The sequence below is a fragment of the Symphalangus syndactylus genome, chromosome 14 (assembly GCF_028878055.3).
Source record: "Symphalangus syndactylus isolate Jambi chromosome 14, NHGRI_mSymSyn1-v2.1_pri, whole genome shotgun sequence".
NCBI classification, from domain to species: Eukaryota; Metazoa; Chordata; class Mammalia; order Primates; family Hylobatidae; genus Symphalangus; species Symphalangus syndactylus.
This window is the reverse complement of record NC_072436.2, coordinates 91,814,489-91,837,956: the sequence shown is the minus strand read 5'-3', so window position 1 is coordinate 91,837,956 and position 23,468 is coordinate 91,814,489. Positions and strand designations below refer to the sequence as shown.

The following is a 23,468-nucleotide window of genomic DNA, read 5'->3' as shown; positions in this document are numbered from 1 at the left end:
ATAGGAGGATTCACTAGGGGTAAACTTCCTTTTAGAGTCCATGAACTCTGGCTGACTGACAGTCACTGAGAATGAAGCCACAAGGAAAGCTGATCACTGCTCCATGAACCAAAGATAAATTTAGGTCTTTCATAGTGCACTTAAAACTAATTTCCGTATTCTATTTAAAAGTTACACACATTTAATCAGAAAACATACGCATTAAGTAATTATCTTTTACTGACTGTGTAAAATGCAAATGTCGAACGTTCAAATGAACTGTTAGAAATAAGAACCTATGCATAAAACTATAATAGATTCAGAGAAAAGTGAACAAGACTTACTGCTCAGAATGCAATCATGTATCCAAATTCATTTCTAAGATAATATAATATTTATTTATATGAGTTCGAGGAATGATTTATTTAATTATTTAATCTTTGTGGTGATAACCTGATTATATCTACACCTATTCCTTAAGAACAACATGTATTTTGACAGAGAGAAAGATTCCCTGAAAAATTTAATTTCCTCTGTAGGGATTGAATAAAAGCATTTTTTTCAGCATTGTTTCTTTCAAATATGAACCAGAGATTTTTACCAGAAATCAAGATAAATAACTGTTTTGCATCAGAAGAACATAAAATAATATCAAGGATACATTCTGCTTCTTTAGATACTATTAGAACAGAGCAAGTCCTGAGTAAATAGCATACATGTTGAAATAGAGGAAAAGCAGTTTGGCTTTTATAATACTTAATTGGTAAAAATAAATAGCAATGGCCAACAGAAACACAGAGACTCTTTATTAAAAAATACTGAAATCTATAAATGCTCATCTCTAGAGTAACCACGTGTAACAGAACAACAGCTCATCCAGGCTGCAGTGCAACAATGATATAATAGGATCAAAACCTTGCATTTAACAAAGAAAGTATGTCTCCAATTTCTATAAAACAGTGATGTATTTTATGTTACTGTAAGAATGAGATATGTGTCTTGATTTTTGACAGTTCCTAATTTGACAGCAGCTATTGATCTAAGAAATAAATATTCCTGTTAAAAGGGGTCTTTGCACTAATGTAAGTCAGAAAAGTGATAGTGGAGAGCTGAGTCACTGCTGGTGATGATGCAGATTTACATAGTCTGCACCAGGCTTTTCTAATCCTGAACTGTGTGTGCAAAGCATGTACATTCTAGCTAGCAGGGACACTGACCACTTGAAAAAGACTCACCTGTGGCTAAAAGGCAAAAAGACCAGGGGAAATGAACTAACATTTATTGAAGACCTATCATGTACAGCCATTTTCCAGGGTTGTTTATCACATGATCTTGCTTTTAGTTCTCATTACGGTGAAACAAAGCAAGTTTTTTTTTTTAACAGTAAAATCGAGTGTGTGTGTGTGTGTGTAAAATTCTATGAGTTTGAACATGTGCACAGATTCATGTAACCACCACAATCAAGATATGGAATAGCTCCATCACCACAAAACTCCCTTGGACTGACATTTTGAGAAAACACTGTCCCTCCACTTTTAACTGCTAGTAATGACCAATCTGTTCTCTGTTACTATACCTTTGTCTTTTCTAAAATGTCATATAAATGGTATCATACAGTATATAACATTTGAGACTGGCTTCTTTCAGTTCACTTGAGATTCATCTGTTTAGTTGTATAGCTCAATAAATAGTTTGTTCCTTTTTGTTGCTGAGTAGTATTCCATTGCATGAATATACCACAGTTTGTTTACCCATTCACCTGTTGAAGTACCTTTGGGTTGTTCTTGTTTTGGGATGATTATGAATAAAGCTGCTGTAAACACTTACGTGGAGGTTTCTTATGAATAGAACTTTTCATTTTTCATGATAAATATATAGGAGTGAAATTACTGGGTCACATGATAAATATGTTTAACTACATATGAAAGTTGCTAAATTGTTTTCCAGAGCAGCTGTACCACATTGGGTTCTCACGAGGTATTCATGAGAGTTCCAGGTGCTCTACATCCTTGTCAGCATGCAGTAGTCAGTTTTGTTTTGAGCTGTTGTGATAGCTATGAAGTTTCATCACATTGTGGTTTTAATTAATTGCATAATGGCTACATTTTTTCCTTAGTGCTGAGCATCTTTTGTTGTGCTTATTTGTCATTCTTATTTTTTTTTTTTTGGTGAAGTGACTGATTCTTTCCCATGATTAAAAAAATTTTTTTTCTTGTTTTCTTTCTCGAGTTTTGTGAATTCTCTATATATACTAGATACAAGTCCTTTTTTAGACATAGGGTTTACAAATATTGTCTCCCTATCTGTAGTTTTTCTTTCATTCTCTTTGTAGTAGCTTACAAAGAACAAAAGTTTTACATTTTGATGAAGTCTAACTTACCATTTTTTTAATGGATTGTGTTTTTGATGTCGTGTTTTAAAACTCTTTGCCTAAAATCATGGAGATTTTCTCTAATGTTTTCTTCTAAATGTTTTATAGCTTTTATGTTTCACATTTAGATTTATGTTACAATTTGGGTGAATTTTTGTGCGTGGTATGAGGTTTAGAACACTAAAAAATTTGTTTTGAGACATGGTCTTGTTCTGTCACTCAGGCTGGAGTGCAGTAGCATGATCACAGCTCTCTGCAGTCTTGACCTCCCAAGCTCAAGTGATCCTTTCCCCTCAGCCTCCTTAGTAGCTGGGACTACAGGTGTGTGTCACCATGCCTGGCTAATTTTTGTATTTTTTGTAGAGATGGGGTCTCACCATGTTGCCCAGTCTGGTCTTGAACTCCTGACCTCAAGTGATCCGCCCAACTTGGCCTCTCAAAGTGCTGGGATTACAGGCATGAGCCACCATGCCCAGCCAGTAATTTTTTAAAAGCATATGCTCCAATGCTGTTTGTTTAAAAATACTATCCTTTTGCTGATGAATTACATTAGATTTCTGTCAAAAATTAATTAGTTATAATGTGGGTTTATTCTGTTAAATGGATAGATCTATGAGTCTTTTTGCCAATGTTATATTTGCTTGATTATTGCAGTTTTATATTAAGTCTTCGAATTGGTTAATGTGAGTTCTCTGATTTGGTTCTTCTTTGTTAAAATTATTTTGACTGTTTTAATCCCTTTACCTTTTCATATAAATTTTAGAATCAGCTAATATGTATCTACAAAAAATCCTTCAGGGATTTTGTTTGGAATTATGTTAACCTACAGATCAGTTTGGGGAGAATTAACTATAGTGAATTTTCTGATTATGAACACAACACAGTATGGCTTTTCATTAATTAGGTCTTCTTTGATTTCTTTCATCAGCATTTTGTAGCTTTCAGGATACAGATCCTGTATCTATTTTATCAGGTTTACAACTAAGTATTTCAATTTTTTGAGCAACTGTAAGTGATGTTAGATTTTATGTTTGGTTTCTAATTGTTCACTGCTAAATTACAAATAAAAAGGATTTTTACATGTTGACTTTGCATCCTACGAATTTGTTAAACTCACTTTGTAGTTATAAGAGCATTGTTTTGGAGACCCATTGCATGGTTTTTCTATGTAGACAATCAGGTAATTTATGAACGGAGACAATTTTATTCCTGTGTTTCCAATCTGAATGCCTTTTATTTTTCTTTCTTGCCTTATTACACTAGCAAGGGCTTCTAGTACTATGTTAATAGAAGTTGTGAAAGTGGACATTCTTGCTTTTTATGTTTCACAATTAAGTATGGTGTTTGTTGTAGATGCCCTTCATCAAGCTAATAAAGTTTCCTTCTATCCCTAGTTTGCTGAATGTTTAACCATGAATAGATATTGGATTATTTTCAAATGTTTTTTCTCCTTTAATTGATTTAATCTTGTTTTTTTCTTTAGTCTTTTAATTACATTGCATAAATTATAGTGTTTGCTTTTGAATTTCTTTATTTTTTTATTTATATTTTCATTTTTGAGACAGAGTCTCCTTCTGTCACCCAGGCTGGACTGCAGTGGGTGATCTTGGCTCACTGCAACCTCCACCTCCCAGGTTCAAGTGATTCTCTTGCCTCAGCCTCCCAAGTAGCTGGGATTACAGATGCGCGCCACCATGCCCAGCTAATTTTTCTATTTTTAGTAGAGATGTGGTTTCATCATGTTGGCCAGGCTGGTCTCACATTCCTGACCTCAAATAATCCACCTGCCTCAGCCTCCCAAAGTGCTGGGATTACAGGAATGAGCCACCACACCCAGCCTTGCTTTTGAATTTCAACACAGTCTTGCATTCTTAGAATAAACCCCTTTTGACCGTTGTGAATAATTCTTAGTTTATGTTGCTGGATTGCCTTCAATCTTGCTAATATGACTTCAGTGATTTTTCATCCATATTCATGAAGGAATATTTGTCCATAGTTTTCCTCTGTTTTATTATTTCTGTCTAATTTTGATATCAGAGTAATGCCAGCTTTATAACATGAACTGGGAAATGTCAATTAGATTTAGTTTGCTGGTAATGGGGTTCATTCTTCTGTATCCTTACTGACTTTGTCTACTTGTTCATTTGATTGCTAAGATAGGAGTGTTAAAACTTCCAAATAGAGGTGTACATATGTCTATTCCTCATTTCAGTTGTATCAGTTTGTGATTCATGTATATTGAAGAGATGTTGTTAGGTGCATACACATTTAAATCATTGTCTTCTTGATCCTTTTGTCATTCTGCAATGTCCCTCTTTTTTCATGGTAATTTTTCCTTGCTCTGAAGTCTGTTATCTGATATTAATATAGCTACTACAGCTATCTTTTGGTTTGTGTTTACATGGCATGGCATAGTCTCTCTTTTTTCATCCTTTTATTCCAACCTTTCTAAAACATTATATTTACCTTTTTTTTTTTTTTTTTTTTTTTGAGATGGAGTCTCTCTCTGTCACCCAGGCTGGAGTTCAGTGGCAGGATCTCAGCTCACTGCAACCTCTGCCTCCCAGGTTCAAGTGATCTTCCTGCCTCAGCCACCCAAGCAGCTAGGATTACAGGTGTGCACCACCACGCCTGGCTAATTTTTAAATATTTTTAGTAGAGACTGAGTTTCACCATGTTGGCCAGGCTGGTCTCGAGCTCCTGACCTCAGATGATCCACCCACCTTGGCCTCCAAATTGCTAGGATTATAGGCATAAGCCACTGCACCTGCCTTAACCTTTCTAAAACATTATATTTAAAGTGGATTTATTTTACATAGCACATAGTTGAATATCTTTGTTGTAATTGGTGTCTTCAGATCATTTACACAGTTATTAATATCTTTAGATTTAGGTCTATCGCTTTCTAATTTGTTTCCTCTTTGTTTCCTCTGTATTTCATTAGTTTCCTCCTTTCTTCCTTCTTTTGGATTATTTAAATATATTTCTTTCAAATTGTATTTGACTACATATTTTCAAATAAATTTTTAAGTAGTTGCTCTAGGGATTAAACTTCTAAAATCCACTTAGAATTAATATTTTATTATTTCAATGGTAATACAGAAACCTTGCCACCACCATTAAGCTCCTCCCTTCATGTTGTAATTGTCATAGGCATTTTATTTGTAAACATTAAAAATCGCATCAGGTAAGGTTATCCTTTTTGCTTTCAACTGCCAAATACATATTTAAATAATTTAAGAGGGGAGAAGAATAGTTGATGGTCTTTGCCCAGATATTTTAGACATTTTGCCATTTCTATTGCATTTCCTTTATTATTTATGTTCTGTTTCCTTTTTGTATAATTTTTCTTCAGGATTTCCCAGGTAACAAATTATTAGTTTTCATTATTTTGAGAAAGCCTTATTTTACCTCTGTTTTTGAAGTCTATTCTCACAGGACATGTAATTTGGAGTCGAAATATCTTTTAATTTAAAACTTTAAGATGTTGTTCTATGAATGGAAACAAAAACACAACGTCCTGACTTATGGGATGCTTTGAGGAAAATGTATAGCTACAAATGCCTATGTTAAAAAAGAAGAAAAATCTCCAGTCAGTCACTTAAACTTTAAGAAATTAGAGAAACTGAAGAAATAACAATAAACAATAAATATTAGAAGAGAAATAAAATATAGAAAAACAATATAAAAAAATAAAACCAAAAGGTGGTTCTTTAAAAAAATCATTATAATTAGACAGTTTGACAAAACTAGCTAGAATGACTAAGAAATGAAGACAGAAGACTCAAATTACTAAAATCGGGAATAAAAGATGGGACATTATCCCTTCTAGAACAAAAATAGTATGTGAATACTATTAGTATTGTGTGCCAACAAACTAGATAACCCAGATGAAATGGACAAATTCCCAGAAAGAATTTGTCCATTTAATCTAGGAAACAGAAGATAATACCTAAATAGACTTACAATAAATAAAGGAACTGAATTAGTAATCAAAAAACTTCTCACAAAAAAAGTTCAGAACTGGATGACTTCACTGATAATTCTACCAAATGTTTAAAGAAGAATTAACAAAAATCCTTTGCAAAAATCTTCTAAAATATGGAAAAGAATTGAATAGTTTTCAATTCATTCTATGACTATTACTCTGATACCAAAATCTGGCAGACATCCCAAGAAGCCTACGCACCAATAACCCTTATGAATAAAGATGTAAAAATCATCAGTAAAATAATAGAAAACCAAATTCAGCAACATCAAAAAAAAAAAAAGACTATACACTGTGATTCATGGAATTTATCCCACCAATGCAAGGTTGGCTTAACCAGTGAATATCAATCTTTATTTACACTATGTTAATAAAATAAAGCACTAAAATGATACTATCTCAATAGATGCTGAGAAGGCATTTGAAGCAATACAACACTGTTCCATGATTTAAAAAGTACTCAACAAAGTAGAAATAAAAATGTACTTCCTCAAACTGAAAAAGGGCATCTACAGAAACCCTAAAGCTAACAGCATACTTAACTGTGTAAGACTGAAATCTTTCTATATAAGATCAAGAACAACATAAAGACATCTACTCTTACCATTTTAATTCAATACTGTTCTGGAGGCTCTAGACAGAACAACTGGAAAAAAAGATGAAACAAAAGACATTCAGATTAAAAAAAAGAAGTAAAATGATATCTATAACAGGAATACAGAAAATTCTAAAGAACACACACACACACACACACACACACACACACACACACACACACTGCTAGAGCTAATAAAGGAGTCCAGAAAGGTTGTAGAATTCAAGAGCAATATGCAAAAATCAATGTATTTCTATACACTTGCAATAAGCAATTCAAAATAAAATAAAAAAGTAGTTCCATTTACAGTAGAATGAAAAAGAATGAAAATAGAATGAAAAGAATAAATTTAATAAAATTGGTATTAAACTTATACTCTAAAAACTACAAAGCATTGTTGAAATAAATTAAAGAAGGCCTAAAGAAATGGTAAGATATCACTTTTGTTGGAGTGGAAGACAATTATTGTTAAGATGGCAATACTCTCCAAATTAATCTACAGTTTTAATACAATTTCTATCAAAACGCTGGCTGCTTTTATTTTTCTTTGCAGAAATTGAGAAGTTGATTCTAAAATTTACAAAAATATGCAAGAAACCCATAATGGTCAAAATAATTCTGAAAAAGAGCAAAGTCGAAGGACTCACACATCATGATTTCAAAATTCACTACAGAGCTACGGTAATAAGATGTGGTAGTAGTGGCACAAAGACAAACATATAAGTCAATGGAATAGAATTGAGAGGCTGGAAATAAGCCCATCCACTTATGGGCAACTGATTTTTGACAAGGGTGACAAGACATTTTAATAGGGGAAAGAATAGTCTTTTCAATAAATGGTGCTGGGACAACTAAATAGGCACATTGAAAAGAAGGAAATTGAATCCCTACCTCACATCTTTTGTAAAAATTAACTCAAAATTGATCAAAGATCAAATTGTAAGAGCTAAAACTATACAACTTTTTGAAGAAAATATAAAAGTAAATATCTGTGACCTTGGATTAGTCAATTGTTTCTTAAATATGATGCTCAAAGCATAAACGAAAGAAAAAGTAGATAAATTAGAATTAATGAAAATTAAAAATATTTGTGCATCAAAAGACACTATCAAGAAAGCAAAAAGACAATCCACAAAATAAAATATTTGCAAATCACGTATCTGATAAAGGTCTTTTATCAAGAATATATGAAAAACTGGTACAACTCAACAACAAGGGGACATCCCAGTTTTAAAATGGGTGAAGATTTGAAAATATATTTCTCCAGTAAAGATATACAAATAGCCAATAGACATATGAAAAGATGCTCAATATCATCAGTCATTAGGGAAATGCAGATAAAAAGATCACAGTGAAATGCCACTTTACATTCACTAGGATGACTGTAATTAAAAAGACAGACAATGATAAGTGTTGATGAGTATGAAGATAAATTAGAATGCTCTCACATTGGTAGTAGAAATGTAAATTAATGTAGCTGCATTAGCAAACAGTTTGACAGTTCCTCAAGAAGTTAAACATTGAGTTCCCATATAATCCGGATATACTACTCATATGTATTTATTCAAGAGTATTAAAAACATACATACATACAAAAATGGATATTCATAGAAGCATCATTCACAATAGTCAAAAGTGGAAAGCACCCAAATGTTCATCAATGAATGAATGAATAAACACAATGTAGTATGGTCATACAATGGAATACCACTTGGCCATTAAAAGGAATGAAGTCCTGATAAATGATATAGATGAAACTTGAAGACATTATGCTAAGTGAAAAACTGAGATAATAGGTCATATTGTATATGATTATATTTACATGAAATGCCCAGAAAGGGCAAATATATAGAAACAAAAATTAAATTACTGGTTGCTAGCGGCTAGGGGAAGAAGGAAATAGGGATTGATTGCCAACGATATGGGGTTTCTTCTCAGGGTGATGAAAATATACTAGGATTAGATAATAGAGATGGTTGCAAAACCTAGCAAATGCACTAAAAATCACTTGATTGTTCACTTAAAAAGAGTGAATTTTATGGTATATGAATATCTCCAATAAAATATTACAACTACTACTAATACTAAAATGTTCAATTTCTTTCTGGCATCCATGGTGATATCATTTATATATTTTTCCCTACCAAAATCTCATGTTGAATTGTAATCCCCAGTATTGGAGGTGGGGCCTGGTGGGAAGTACCTGGATCATTGGTGAATTTCTTATGAATGGTTTAGCACTATCCCCTCAGTGCTGTCCTTGTGATAGTAAGTTCTTATGAGATCTGACTGTTTAAAAGTGGGTGGCACCACTTTCTTGCTCCTGCTCTGGCCATGTGACATGCCTACTCTCACTTCACCTTCTGCCTCATATGATTATGAGTTTCCCAAGGCCTCCCCAGAAGCCAAGCAATAGCCAGCACTGTGCTTCTTGTAAAGCCTGCAGAACTATGAGCCAATTAAATCTCTTTCCTTTATAAATTATCCAGTCTCAGTTATTGCTTTATAGCAATGCAAGAATGACCTAATTCACAGGATTTCTGATGAGGAATCCATGGTCATTTGCTTTATTGTTTTCTTATATAAAATGTTCTGTTTTTCTGCTTTCAGTAAATTCTTTTTTTCTGTTTAGTTTCCATCAGTTTGATTGTGTTACACTGGGCATAGATTTCTTCGAATTTTTCTCATTTGGGATTTTCTAACCTGTAGGTTTGAATCTGTGGGTCTGTGTCTTTCATCAGATATGAGAATTGTAGAATTTCTATTGGTCTATCTTCAGGCTCACTGACCTTTTTTCTGTTGTATTTATTATTCTGTTGAGCCCACTAGGGAACTTTAAAATTTTGGCTTTTGTATTTTTCAGTGCAAGGCCAAGATGAAAGGTTTCCACAGCAGAGAACAAGAAATGAATTATCTCATTCAAGGATGAGAGGAGAACATAGTTTATCTTGGATTAACTACTGTGCTAGAGAGCTAAGAAGGAATGAAGTGAAGATTTTCAAACCTTCTGCCCCCTGAGGGAGGGCTGTGCCCTGCCTGAATGAAGAACCAACTTGGAAAATGTATCTCTGAGCAAGGGCTGGAATAGAATACAGTTAGGACAGAGAAAAAAGTTCTGCGGCAGATCACCACTGCACTGTGAGAGGTACTGATTTCTGAAGTTTAACATCGGTCCTGGAAGGGAAAGGAAAGAAGGAAACTAGAAAAGTAAGTTTTAAACTTAATTTTAAATTTTAATTGATAAACTGCTAGATTGATCTAAGTTAGTGTTTTGTTGCAAGATTCAATTTATAATAGAGAAGAAATTTAGTTTTAAGAAAAATATGAAGTCTTTTTATTTGCACACATGGATTTTTATCTTATAAATTTATACTCTGCCCAAATTTTTATTAAGTTTTAAAAATATTTAGTATCTACCATTATATGTCTATATTATCATTCATTCATCCAATAAACATTTTAGAAATGCAAGTTTTTTGACAAGTATATTGCTAGTAGGTTTACTAAATAAAATACAGATTACCCCAAATAATTTATTTTAGTTTAAGTATGCACAGATATTTAATGGGGTGTAATTACATTCAAAATGATTCCTGATTTGTTTGAAATTTAAATTTGTAATTGGGTGTACTGTTTTTATTTGTTAAATCTGGCAAGTACTAAAATACAAAGAAAAACAAGCTGTATTCTCTGTCCTTAATGTCTTCACAGGCTAGTGGAGTAAACATGCATAAAAATAATTATAAAGGAACATGATAAATTTAGTGATAGAGATAAGTAAAGATATAGAAAAACTGAAGTCTGGACACTTGATTCAATCTTGGAGGACAGAATGGGGTGATACAGAGATAGTTCCCTAGAAGAAGTGATGCTTGGATTAAATCATAAAGTGTAAATAGAATTTGACCATGCGAAAGGGAGGAATGAATAAAGACATTTAAAGTTAAGGGAACTATCTGTGGGAGGTGGGAGCCACTATATTGTCATCAGTGAAAGATAGGTACCAGATTTTGGAGAATCTCTATGCCAGGTTACAGAGATTTGATCTTGCTACTTGAATGGAGAGGAATGCGTGAGGTAAAACAGAGCAGAGAAAGGACATATTAAGAAAAGGGAATAATGTGTGTGTGTGTGTGTGTGTCTGTGTGTGTATGTGTACATATATCTATATATATAATCCATATATTATACTTATATAGGTATATGTATGTATACATATATATCTACAACACACACACACACACACACATCCCACACATACACACATTAGAACTAGCAGGACTTGGCGATTCATTTGAATATGGTAAGTGTGGAAGAAAGAAGAATCACACGTCTCCAGTATCATATGACAGGTACCTCAATGAGATCTGTGATGGGTGTCTGTGATAGGGTGAATTGTATTTCTCCCCCAAAATATGTTGAAGTCCTTGATATGGTTTAAATGTGTTCCTACCCAAATCTCATCTTGAATTGTAGCTCCCATAATTCCCACATGTTGTGGGAGAGACCCGGTGGAAGATAATCGAATCATAGGGGTGGTTTCCCCATACTGTTCTCATGGTATTGAATAGGTCTCACGAGATCTGATGGTTTTATAAAGCGCTTCCTCTTTTGCTTGGCTCTCATTCTCTCTCTTGCTGCTGCCATGTAAGACATGCCTTTTGCCTTCCTCCATGATTGTGATATCTCTCCAGCCATGTGGAACTGTAAATCCATTAAACCTCTTTTTCTTTATAAATTACCCAGTCTCAGGTATGTCTTTATTAGCAGTATGAGACAGATCAATACAGTTCTAAGCTCCCATACCTGTGAACATGACCTTATTTGAAAATAGGGTGTTTGCAAATATTATAAAGTTAAGATTATGTCATACTTGATTAGGGCCTAATCCAAGATGACTGATGTCTATATAAAAATAGAAAATAGACATACAGGGAAAAGAATGCCATGTGAAGACACAGAGACACACAGAAAGACAGCCATATGGAAATGGAAGATATTGGAATGATGCGTCTGTAAGCCATGGAATGCCAAAGATTGCTGGCCATCACCAGAAGCTAAGAAAGAGGCATGGAACTGTTGTTCCCTTAGAACCCTCAGGAGGAATCTATGCGAATCCTACCCTAATTTTAGCATTCTAACCTCCAGAACTGTGAGAGAATACATTTCTGTTGTTTTAATCCACCCAGTTTGTGATACTTTATTATGGCATCTCTAGGCCATTAATATAATGTCTAATGAGCAGTTGGCTGCATAAATCCAAAGCTAAGGGAGGGAAACGAGCTATAAATGCATATTTGTGAGCACTAATAATAATAATGGTAATAGCTCACATTCATAGAGCTTACTCCATTGCAGGCTCTTTTACATATATTAACTCAAGTAATCTTCACAACAAACCTATTACATAGGTACTATGATCATTCCAAGTTTCTAGATGAGGAGGCCTAAGCACAGAGCACTGAAATGACTTGTGTAAAGTTGCATAGCTATATAGAAGGTGGTAGTGCCATAATTCAGTTCTAGGAACATGCTTGCTCTAGCATCCATGCTCTTGGCATTTTGTTTTCCTACTTGTAAGTGTTAATTGGTACCAAAAAGAAGGTGGGATTATACCCAGAGGCAGATAATGAGTATTAGCTAGTCAAACTCCAGAAATTCACAGTACTTTCTCCTTTAATTTCTTCAATTTAAATAAAATAAAATACTCAACTGTTCAGTGATCCTTGCAGCTCAGATGGCCATGTAAGACATTTCTTATGGAAGGCCTTAGAAAAGAATTTTCATTCTTAAAAAAAGAAAAGTCTCAAGACGAGAAAGTCTTTGTGTTTCTCCCAAAACCCTTACCTAGTCTTCCTACCTGGATGAGATGCATGCATGCAGCACCCATCCTGTGGTCCTGAAGATGGAAGACAAATACTAAGTAAAAGTGGAGCAGAGAGGGATAGATCCCAGATCCCTGATCAGATCCTTAAATAGTTAGCTCTGGCTGTTTGTAGCCGGGTCTTTTGTTATGTAAGAAAAATGTAGCACTATCAATCTAAACCATTATTATTCTGGGTTTCTATCACTTGTACCTGAAGGCAATTCCAACTGATATATTGAGAGAGTATTTTCTAGTGAAAGAAGCACTGAGGAAAGCTGACCCAAAGGAAGGGACCAGGGCAGAAAACCAGGGAAGGAGACTGAGAAAGAATGATCAGGGAGCTTCAAGGAAAACTGGAAAGTGTTGTGTTAAGAAATCAAAGGAAGTAGAGAATTTTTAAAAGACTAGTGATAAAAATGGCAAGTGCATCAAAGAGATGTAATAAGATAAAAACTGAAATGTATGCAATGGGTATAATCATTGAGAGGTCATTGGTGACTTTATTAGAAAAAAATTCTGTGCACTGTTGGGGAAAACATTTGATTGCACTGTATTGAGGAAAGATGTGGAAAAGTTAAGGAAATAAAGACAGCAAATGTAAAATAACCTTCCAAAAATTTTGGATGAACTAGGGAAGAGATGTTGGAGGATAGCTAGAGGGAGAGAAAGTCAAAGAAAACCTTTTTTTCCTGCCCAGTTGTGAGAGACTCAAACATGTTTACAGGCTGGGAAAGAAAGAGCAAGTTAGGAGAGCAGGGAAGTATAATAGTGTGGAGTCCCTCCAGAACCGGGAGTAGATGGGGTTAAGGAGATTAGAAGAGACGCTGATCTTGAACAGGACTGAAAGACTCTTGTCCACTGAGACTAGAGAAAATTAAATAGAGAAGGGTACGATTATAGCTAATTCTAATGATAAGAAAGCAGAAAATGCAGAGAGAAAGATTATGTCAAAGGGCACAATTTTCTAAATTACAAAGAAGGCAAGAACATTTACTTCAAGTGTGGGGTTATGGTTCAGAATAACATATGAGGAGAGTAGTAGAGATTTAGCTCCTGGTTGAAGGGGGTCTTTGTCCATTGTCTGTTGCTTATAACAGAATATCTGAACCAAATATCTGAAACTTTTCTTTATAGATTTCAGGAATCTGAAAAATCCATAAAGAATCTGAGGGACTCCAAAATCTATAAAGAAAAGAAATTTACTTCTTACATTTATGGAGTCTGAGAAGTCTAAGGTCAAGGGGCCACATCTGATGAGGGCCTTCTTGCTGGTGGGGACTCTGTAGAGTGCATTTCTACCAGCAGTGAATAGTGACCTGGGCATGAGGAGAAGAAGTTGAGCTGTGGCAATGATCTATAGTCATCCTCCTTTGGGACTTTGCTGGGAAGGTGTGGGAGCAGCATAGAAGTACAAAAAATTTGATAATGCTGATGAGACAAAGCAGAAGTTCATCAAGGGAGTCTAAATCTATAAAAGGGAGGAAGGCCAAGAGGCATGTGACAGCCTGGAAGGCAAGTAAGACACTATGGGGTTGGAGTTTGGCCAGGAGGTCAAAATCAAGACTTATGGTGTTAACAAAAATATGAGACTTGGTAAGTTAGGAAGTGTGGATCATAGAATAAATAAGTGCAGTCAAGTGCTCACTAGGGTGGACCAGTACTGGGCAATAAATAGAATGATGTGCTCTGAAAGTGAGTGCTGAAGTTCAGTAAAGTGAAAGTCTTCAATAGAGTTAACATAGTCTAGTAAATAGAAAGTCAATTGTTGAGTGGATTAGCTTCATGGACATTGAAATCTAGGATGATGTATAATCTGGGATACTACATAATCTATTATTATTATTATTTTTTTTTTTTTTGAGACAGAGTCTCGCTCTGTCACCCAGGCTGGAGTGCAGTGGCGCAATCTGGGCTCACTGCAAGCTCCGCCTCCCGGGTTCACGCTATTCTCCTGCCTCAGCCTCTCCGAGTAGCTGGGACTACAGGCGCCCGCCACCACGCCTGGCTAATTTTTTGTATTTTTAGTAGAGACGGGGTTTCACCGTGATCTCGATCTCCTGACCTCGTGATCCACCCGCCTCGGCCTCCCAAAGTGCTGGGATTACAAGCGTGAGCCACGGTGCCCGGCCATAATCTATTACTGAGTTGTATCCGAAGTAATAAAATACTATAGATTCATTCCTTTAATTCCAACATGTAAATATTTCTACCACAATCTCCATGATTTTCAGGATTTCTGCCACCTAAACGGTTTGTTATTCTTTGGCATAAAGGTAGAGTGAGATCAAGGATGGAAAGGCATCCTTGAAATCAGATTGTAAAAGCTTTTATTCTATCTCAGTGTTTCTTGACTTTTTCTCCCATTATTGCTTCCCTAAGGCACTTTTTAGATAGACATTTTTTCTCTAATCTTCCCTGCCTTCCCCCATGAAAATTGAATACCACAGTTATATTGTATATCTGTTTATGTATTGTATGTATATCTGTTCTTTATAATAAAAGGAGTAAGAACTGTCTTATCTCTCCTCCCCTCCCCAAAACAATTTGTGCCTCCTTGGGAGCAATATTGCTCTATTGAAAAGAAATGTCCTAGGTTTGGACATTACGTGGAAGGAAATAGGAGCCTCTGAGGATATCTAGGAAGGGATTGATACAGAAATGCTCGTGTGGCTCCTCTTATAATTTGAAAGATCCTCTCCTGTAGAAGTTAAAGGATTGTAAATAAACTCAGGCTCACAACATAAAGTAGCATTGGCAAATCTCTCACAACACAGTCAGTCATAAGACAAGCTTTAGAAACAAAGGTAAGGCCTATTTCAGGTAGAACTACAGAGTCCTCCTCTGCTTGTCTTCTTCCAAGCCAAGAACTCAGAATTTGCCTTGCAGAACCCCTTGTGGATAGATGTGATCCTCAGCATGGATCTAGGGACAGAGGGCAGCCAATAAGTGGCATCCAAGGATGTCAAAGGGCACATTCTGAGATGGCATCCCTACAGAACCGATGGCCTGCCTCTAAAGGCTGGCTCATTGGTACAGTGAGGACCTATCCCTATCTTTTAAATTGAGGGCAAAAATGGCAGGAAAGAGAGGGAAAAATTCATTAAAGAATGTATCTGATTCTCTTGGCCTTACTGGAATAACCTACATAAGGGTCAGAGTTTTCCTCTCATGATGATCAGGGATAAGAAAGACTACAGACATGACTCTATATATGCCCTGGCTGAAATTTGGAATACAGACAGATCATTTTATTGCATTGTGAATAGAGGACAACAGGTGCTTTGTTTGGTTTTCTTTTAGTGTGCCTTGCTGCCCATTGGTTTTCCCCAAAGCTCAAATGCCACGGATTATTGTGACTAGGTGGGCTATGTTTTTTTTTTTTTTTTTTAATCCTCTAAAAAGACATTGAAAGAATTCAGTATTATCATTGCAATTTCAGTTTGTAAAGGCTTGGGGGAGATGATAGTATCAGTAATCATGCCAGTAAGAGTATAGGAAAGGTCATTATCTAGCAAACTCTTACCTGGAGGAAGATTAGAGTAGATTTAATCTTTGCAAAATGCTGACCCCAGGCCCAATGGCCGTGGGAAGAAAAAGGGTAATCCTTGAAGCTGGCAAGTTGCTTTTCTTCAGCCTCTCAGCAGGCTGATTAGATTAAAAGGCTTGACTTTCTGGTCAGCCATCGCCACTTCCTCAGCACAGGTGGAGGATTGCTATGTGTTGGGTAGAAATAAGTGGTGCTACAGAGAGGCCCCCTGGACCAGAGCTCTTTGTGAAGGGGGAAGAGTTTCCTTTGTTTGGTCAGAGTTCAAAACAATTCACCATGGAAAGTTGTTGTGAGAGCCGTTCTAGATTCTCAGTTTCCTTTCTGTTTTATGTCCGTCAAGGCTTTTTAGATAGAAAAGCTTAAGAAAAAGAAAATGTTCTTGTTCAGTCTTTTCTTTGCATTCTAGTCGAGCTGTAATCTTGACAGAATCAGGTTGACTTGCGAAATTAAGTGAAAAATGGTTTGCAGAAAGATTTCATGTTCCAAAGGGCATGTGGAGTGGCATGAGAAAGAGGCTGGAAGATGACAAGAATGTAAAGAGGACTGAAGTTGCTTCAGCTGGGTGTTTTTTTTGGTTCTTCTCTATCTCTGATTGCCATCCTCAATACAGCAGGGTAGAGAGAGAAGGGAGTAGTCAGCCCCATCCCAGCCCAGTATTTCCACCAGTTCTGCTTAGCCCCAAGTGCCCCCTCTTGGTATGGGGTGGGAAAGAGATGGGGATGGGAAAGGGGGGGCAGGCACAGAACTCACCTGTGACAGAGAGGAGACCACCCTTCTAAAAACTTCCGAGGGCATGTAGAAAATGAGAAGGGCTTGGCAATGGAGACTTGTGAATTAAAGGGAAGAATATCCAGGCAATGAAAATACCTGTTTTGAGTTGAGAAATCCATGGATATCAAAACTTTGGGGGAAGGGGCTCATACCATCAATTCTGGACAGGGTGAGGGCAGGGAGTGAGTACTGAGACCAATCACACTTTGTACTTTTCAAACAAACACAAACACAAAGCACAAAGTTTGAGGGTGTTTTCACCAGTGTAATCTAGGTTATCTGAATATTAGGAACAGCCTTGAAAAGTGAGAAAGGGAGACTGTATTGAAAACAAGGGGCAGTTTTCTCCCCTTTGCCTTGGTGTGCTTGGGGAGTGCTGCTTGCATTGGCATATCTCAATCATGTTGCATTGACAAACTCCCCTCCTTGGTTTTCTCCACCACCTGTTGCCTCCCCAGTTACTCCTGAGCCTGGATGCCTGTTTCTTCAGTTCAAGGGCAAGGTGAGGGTTCCAAGGAAGCTCACTTTAAGTTTCTTAATGCCTTAGAAAGTCAGGCTCCTCCCCTTTTGTGCTTAAAAAACAAAGGTTGACAATTAAACTTCAAGAGTCACGAGGCTGGGCAAAAATAAATGGAAAAGATTTAAATGAGAAAAACAACTAAGTTTCTGCTTTCTCATAAAGATCAGGGTCTGCAAGCTGATTCTCATCAATGTGCCCTCTTGGCTCTCATTTCCCAAAGGCCCATCCCAGTCTCCACATTGATACATTCAGTCTTTCAGGACAAAGCACTGCTGTCTTTGTGAGCCGTGCTCTACTGCCATCCGCCTGGGAGCTGCTGCACTCAAGGCCACTGAGCAGACGAACAAAGCTTTGGGAAGAGGTGCATCTGGATGTTTTGACCTCTCTCCACCATGTGAGGCTGGCTGTATGTTCCCAGTTGATGGAAGTTGAAGAACACTGACTCAGACAAGAGTTTCATGGCAAGGTGAGGGTTCTCCCTTCCCTCCCAATCAGCAAGCTAGACCTTACTCCCAAAAGCAAACTGGGCAGTCATAAGAAAATCACTCAATCCCTCTGGATCTCAGCTTTCTCCTCTGTAAAATGGGCATATGACTATCTGCTCTGCCTTCTGAGCAGCTTATTAGGAAGGCCAAAGGAGGTATTTAAGAGGTATTAGAGACAACTTTCAAGTGCAATGTCAGGAGTATGAAGAGAAGACTCTCTGCCTGCCTATCTCTCCTTCCTGAGACCTCAGGCCTGAAATACATTTAAAAGGAGGCAAGCCTTAATGCTTAACAACAAGATGACATTTGAAGTGCAGACACTCCAGGGAGAAGATATGCAAGGGCAGACTTATACCACTTATACCCAGGAGTGAGTGAGTATATCAGCGATGTCTCTGGGAGCCAAGTTTGATGGAGGAAGGAGAGACAGAGAAAGAAAGAAAAAGAGAGAGAGAGAGAGAAAGAGAGAGAGAGAGAAAGAGAGCTCCTGCAGTTGGCCAACAGATAGGGGATATGAGTGTGTGAATGAGGGCAATGATAGGGAAAAGCTAAAATTCCACAATAACCTTCAATAATTTTACAGTTTGGCTGGAGATGGTTCCTGACATTCAGGGATTTTCTTCAGAGGTACAGATTGAAATCAAATTAAGAGAGAAGAAAGAAATATTTTACCCTATTCTGCTCTTTACTTTTATACCATATAAAGAGACAGCTTATTAAATTCAACCAAACACCAGGCTCATGAGCATGGAGCAACGTTCTTGACACTGAATCTACGTTACTGGCTGTTAACTACATTTTGTTCTTTAGGACTCATCCAGACAAAAAAGTTCAGTGTGGTTAATTCTTCAAAGCATTGCTTGCCTGATAGTTATGGTTCCCTCTAATCCAGAGCTTCCTAACCCCTGTACCGCTTCACAACGGTGGTCTGCGAGAAGGCTACATATGTGCAAGATGGCAAGTCCCTCAGCTCTCTGCAGCTCTGTGGAGTCTGGAGCAGCCTCTCGCCTTAAGCATCCTATTACTGACCATAATGAGCCATACCTTTATTACACTAATTTACTTGTGCCATTGTGTGAAAAAAAAGTTGGAAAGCATTATTGTAATCTGTTTTCTACAATATCTAAAGACAACTTTCTAAATGAAAATCGCATTTCATCATTACCTTTCAATGACTCCTTATCACTTGTAGAATAAAGTTCAAATTCCTCGCCATTTATAAACAATTCCTGTATGATCTGGCTCCTGCTTTAGCCCCTAGTCCTGTCTTCTGATCACCTTAAGCTACTTGCTGTTTCTTGATTGCACTATTTTATTCTTAGCTCCACTTTTTTTTTTTTTTTACATGCTATTCCCTCTCCTTGAAATGGCCTTCTTTCCTATTTCTCATGGGGATTTCCTCTCTTCTTTTAAAATTTGTCTTCCGTATTATCTCCTCTGGGCAAGTGCCTCGGACCTGCTTAGGCTCTGCTAAGATCACCATGCTGTCTTGCACATACCTATCTTATAGCACTTATCTTACTGCTGTGACTCTTGGCTGACCTGGCTGTTTCACTCTGTTATAATTAGCCCCAGGAAAGCACGGTCTATATGTCACTCATTTTGTGTCTTAAAAATTACAGGTCTTTAATGAGTACTTATTGGAAAATAATCCATCTATGATGGTAAAGAGAAACAATTTGGTTATAGAATGAAAAATGATTGACAATGGTTAATCACAAAATTATTATTAATAGTCATTACCTTTTATTGGGAATCTACCCCATGGCAAAAACTATGGTTTTTGGTAGGCTTTATATTCTTATGTTGTAGTCCTTTTGATAACACTGCAAAGTAAGAACTACTATTCCCAATTTTATAGGTGAGGAAAATGAGGTTGAAAGAGACCAGGTGACTTTCACAAATTCACAGTTTCTTAACAGCAGAGATGAAGTTTGGACAAAGTATTCCTGACTCTAATGCTAGATCTCTTTCTCCTCCCAACTCATGGCTTTCAAATGAATATTGATATATATTTTGAGTACACATTCCTTACCTGGAAACATCAATAGTATGATCATGAATGTTTTCTGTCAACCAAGAGATGCCCAGTGCAAACATTGTTTCTGGGCATGTCTGTGAGGATGCTTCTAGATAAGATTAACATTGGAATCAGTGGGCTCAGTAGATTGCCTTCTCTAATGTGAATGGGCATTATTCAATCTGTCGAGGGCCTGAATAGAACAAAAATGTTGAGGAGGATAAATTCATCCCTTTTGCTTCCTGCCTACCTGCTTGAGCTAGGACATTGGTCGTCTCTTAACTTTTAACTGAGATTTATACCGTCGATTTCCCTGCTTCTCAGGTCTTCAGGTTCAAACTGGAACTGCACTACTGGCTTTCCTGGGTCACCAGCTGGCAGATTGTAGATTGTGAGACTTCTCAGCCTCCATGATCATGTGAGCTAATTTCTTACAATACATCTCTTCCTATATGTATATTCTATTGCTTTGGTTTCTCTGGAGAACCCTGACCTAATACAAATACGTATCCATACCTGGGTGTATTTGCCCTCTGTCTCTTACATGTCTTTTGCCCCTCTCACTCCCTATTTTTCCCTGCTCTGGCCAACCAAGCTCAGCTTAGAGTTCTGGTACCTTTGGATCTGGCTATAAACTAGGCAGAAGGCTGGGGGCCCACTGAGTTTCAACTTTTTCACCTATAATTCTCCTGCCAAGAGCCTCTCAAGGAAAAACTGAGCATGGGAGTTTTCAAAAATGGAAGCAAAGCAGAACGAAGCATGTTTGTAAAGGGAGAAAGAGACTTGCATTAGTGCAGGGTGGCTTCTGAGAACATTTAGACTGAGCAGGAGTGGAGGGGTGAATTGTGGCCTGGAGGCAACGAAAATGAATGGGGTTGAGAGGATATGTTCAAAGGATAGTTAAAAATGAGTCAAAAGTTTTAGATATCTAATTAGGTATGAGGATTTAAAAAGTCCTTTACATATTCATTCTCTAAACATATATAACCTAATATGTGTCATGAGGGGAACAAAGGGACAGTTAGGCCCAAATTCCTGCCTTTGTAGTGCTCATAGTCCAGAAAAGCAGATGGCATTAAGCACACCTGCTGGGCTTAAAATGTCAGAGGAGATGTCTTCACCAAGGGAGGGGAGAGCAGAGGAAGCAAATCTGCCTGGGATTCCGGGAATGACACGGGAAAAGGTATGCAGGGAATATCTTGGAGATCTCCATAGATAAATGTGAGTATATTTGGCTGTGCATAAAAGGATGAGCAGAAATTCCCTATCCAGAAAGATGGGCAGTGTGTTCTAGGCCAAGGGCAAAGTTGAGAACTTCGATGAGACTGCGAAGAGTGAGCGGCTTGGTGTTGCAGGAGCAGAGTGGGTGGGGGACAGAGGAAAGAGACACTTGAGAGGGGAGTTGGTGTGAAGAGCTGCCTTTTATGCCCATCGAAAAATGTAGAGAAATGCCATGAAAGATGAAGTCTCATTTAAGTGTTTTATCTGGATCGGGGAGAGAGGAGGTGCCATGGCCAGATTTATGCTCTTTCGTACAGATAATTCTGACTACAGTGTAGAGACAGACTGTAGTGGGCAAAGCTGAATGGTGAGAGAGCCTCCCCTGAGGTCAAGTGCGTGGAGGACATAGTGGTTGTTCTGTTCATAGAAAGGGTAGTGAACTGGGGGGAGAGTGTGGTGAAACAGGGCGTATCCAGTTTTAGCTATGTGGACCAGGCATACTGAGAGCTGGTCAAATAAAGAGATAGCCACCTGCCATGGAACTTTTCCTGCACCTACCACAATCCTGCATAGTTCAATATCACATCTTCTAAAAACTTTCTCCAATATCTCAGAAATTGCTTTTTCCTTTATGCCATTATGATAGGGAGATGGGAAGCAACTCTGCTAAATTAGGAACATGAAAATAAAATTTTATGTGTTTTTTGGCTGCATAAATGTATTCTTTTGAGAAGTGTCTGTTCATGTCCTTCGCCCACTTTTTGATGGGGTTGTTTGTTTTTTTCTTGTAAATTTGTTTGAGTTCATTGTAGATTCTGGATATTAGCCCTTTGTCAGATGAGTAGGTTGCAAAAATTTTCTCCCATTCTGTAGGTTGCCTGTTCACTCTGATGGTAGTTTCTTTTGCTGTGCAGAAGCTCTTTAGTTTAATTAGATCCCATTTGTCAATTTTGGCTTTTGTTGCCATTGCTTTTGGTGTTTTAGACATGAAGTCCTTGCCCACGCCTATGTCCTGAATGGTATTGCCTAGGTTTTCTTGTAGGATTTTAATGGTTTTAGGTCTAACATTTAAGTCTTTAATCCATCTTGAATTAATTTTTGTATAAGGTGTAAGGAAGGGACCCAGTTTCAGCTTTCTACATATGGCTAGCCAGTTTTCCCAGCACCATTTATTAAATAGGGAATCCTTTCCCCATTGCTTGTTTTTGTCAGGTTTGTCAAAGATCAGATAGTTGTAGATACGTGGCATTATTTCTGAGGGCTCTGTTCTGTTCCATTGATCTATGTCTCTGTTGTGGTGCCAGTACCATGCTGTTTTGGTTACTGTAGCCTTGTAGTATCGTTTGAAGTCAGGTAGCGTGATGCCTCCAGCTTTGTTCTTTTGGCTTAGGATTGACTTGGCGATGTGGGTTCTTTTTTTGTTCCATATGAACTTTAAAGTAGTTTTTTCCAATTCTGTGAAGAAAGTCATTGGTAACTTGATGGGGATGGCATTGAATCTATAAATTACCTTGGGCAGTATGGTCACTTTCACAATATTGATTCTTCCAACCCATAAGCATGGAATGTTCTTCCATTTGTTTGTATCCTCTTTTATTTCATTGAGCAGTGGTTTGTAGTTCTCCTTGAAGAGGTCCTTCACATCCCTTGTAAGTTGGATTCCTAGGTATTTTATTCTCTTTGAAGCAATTGTGAATGGGAGTTCACTCACGATTTGGCTCTCTGTTTGTCTGTGATTGGTGTACAAGAATGCTTGTGATTTTTGTACATTGATTTTGTATACTGAGACTTTGCTGAAGTTGCTAATCAGCTTAAGGAGATTTTGGGCTGAGACAATGGGGTTTTCTAGATATACAATCATGTCATCTGCAAACAGGGATAATTTGACTCATCACTGGCCATCAGAGAAATGCAAATCAAAACCACAGTGAGATACCATCTCACACCAGTTAGAATGGCCATCATTAAAAAGTCAGGAAACAACAGGTGCCGGAGAGGATGTGGAGAAATAGGAACACTTTTACACTGTTGGTGGGACTGGAAACTAGTTCAACCATTGTGGAAGTCAGTGTGGTGTTTCCTCAGGGATCTAGAACTAGAAATAC

General features: G+C 37.2%; 1 protein-coding gene across 3 annotated transcripts in view; it reads right to left on the bottom strand.

Moving 5' to 3' along the window:
• The window catches only part of FSHR (follicle stimulating hormone receptor), a 199,876-nt gene that overhangs the window by 127,363 nt on the left and 49,045 nt on the right, over nt 1-23,468 (bottom strand). The window contains exon 1 of one of the 3 annotated variants that reach the window (XM_055242921.2): nt 17,097-17,149. The exons of the other annotated variants lie outside the window; for them this stretch is intronic. The gene's annotated coding sequence lies outside the window, so the exon portion shown is untranslated. Of the gene's footprint in view, nt 1-17,096; nt 17,150-23,468 lie in introns of those variants that run through there. 3 annotated transcript variants of the gene reach the window in all.